Genomic DNA, 2233 nt, shown 5'->3' on the forward strand with positions numbered 1-2233 from the left:
AATTTACGTTTTATTGACTAAAGAAATTGCGAGACCCTCGTCATCTAGTGAAACTTTGTTATTCGATAAATCTTTTGTCTTCAAAGAACAAGAAAAAAAATTTTTTTATTTTCCATCAACAACCCCATTTGACACAACTATTATTGGTTTAAATATCTCAGTTTCGGTTTCGTTTTTTTTTTTGCAATTGTCACTGGGAAAATTGTAATAAAATTTGCCCAGAAAATTGCAAGACGAAGGAAACGTTCAATCCATTGTAAAAAAAAAATAATTCACTGAATTCACTCTCGATTACCTACCACTTGCAAACCATTCAATTCAAATAAACCGTATATAAATATATAATTAATTATGTTTTTATCCCACACAACGAATGAAATCAATCAACTCCATTTATTTAGTTCTGTTTAAAATTCATCGGTATACTCTTTCGAATTTGTTAATGAATTAGTATCATTACTGTTATCTCTGACTCAATTTTTAATATTAAACTTCTTACTTTTTTTTTTACCTTTCTTTTTTAAATTTACACATCAGCGCACCAGTGTAAAATATTCATACACAAATAGTCGTACAACTGTGTAATTCACGCTAAGTACCTACGAGAGAAAGTTTCGTGGTTACAAATCAGATTTTAATTATTTTAATCTATTCAGTTACTCGATTAACTGTACCAATTATTTATGCATTCATCGATTCAAGTTTAGTCATTCTACCCCCTCCTTTCTCTCTAGATCATTTTTTATTTATTTATTTCAAATCTAAAATTGTGAACAATGGAGAATTTAGTCTTCATCGGTTTTCTTGTGATTTGTAATATTGCAATTGTTTATGGGTTAATAATAAATAATCTATGGGTGAATATTGATGATGAATGTCGTCATTATCATCGAAAATTGATCGATTCTATCAGGAGAAAAATGAAAACGTGAGACACAATAATAATCAGTTTTTCTTTATCCTCGAAATATTGGTAGTGTTGACATTGTCCATTGCGTATCTCAAAAATGGTGGATCTGGGAGAAGAGGTCAGAGGAACTTTTATCGAGGGGATTAAATTCTCCACAAAAAAGCTCCTACGAAGTTTCTCACTAGATCCACCCCCGCTGAGATAATCACATTGACAGTGAGAATAAAAATCATCTCTCACGTTTTTACATTTCCACGATAATTGCCTTCAGCATTTTTAAAGAAAACGAGAAAAAAAAAAAAATCTCAGACATCCGAGCGACCCAGGAGGGAAACCATGCAACATTCCTTGAAAAAGCATGTATACAACGATTACTTAAGCTCTCATTGATGAAATAACTATCAGCTAAGCGCATATTAATCCATATACTTACAATAATTTTTTTTTTTTCACCACGAGTGGGTCATTATCTAAATTCATGTTACCTTTATTTATTAACCATATTTTCTTTGTTAATAATTCAATGATACGAATACACTCACAAACTGATAAACAACTATAATATAATCAATCTTATATCGACCCTCGCGGATATTGATCATCTAATCTCCATCCCCCTCACAAATTCACATTATCCTCGTCAGCCAGTTAATCAGTAACTATCATCCATTATCAATTATCCCACCTCATTCATTTGTGAAAGGGTTTCTACTTACTCAAAGTGTTATCTTCTTCTTTTCTTTTTTTAAATCCACATTACACCGATACATACCTCATTATTATTTAAATATTAAACACACTGCAATGAATTCCAAGCACATATACGCCGCTCTAGACATTAGAATAATTACAATATCTCCCGTGAAAATAATTTTTCAAAAAGAAGAGAGAGAGAGAGAGAGATAGAGAGAGAGAGAGAAAAAAACGTTAACGATAAGGAAAAAATTCTAATGCACATTCACCACTCATTTGACTCTCTCCACCCATATCTTGGCTTAAGTTTAGTTAATCGTTTTTTGTTTTTTTTTTTCAATGCACCATATTACAACTATTATCGTGTTAAAAATTTTCATCATATCATTCGAATATTTCGTTAACCATCAGTTTTATCTAGATTTTATTTGCGTTGATTCCCCCTTCGATTGCATTATCAATGTTGATTTTTTATTTGGTGGGTGATTAATCTAGGAATTTGAATATTGCGGGTGAAAGTAAATAGTCAATGTGTAAGGAAATAAAGCGATTAGATAATAATCGAGGGATTAAATGTGACGAGGTTCGTCGGATTACTCCCCTCGTCACGTCAATGATCAATCATATGTG

Source organism: Fopius arisanus, unplaced genomic scaffold, assembly GCF_000806365.1.
Source record: "Fopius arisanus strain USDA-PBARC FA_bdor unplaced genomic scaffold, ASM80636v1 scaffold00002, whole genome shotgun sequence".
NCBI classification, from domain to species: Eukaryota; Metazoa; Arthropoda; class Insecta; order Hymenoptera; family Braconidae; genus Fopius; species Fopius arisanus.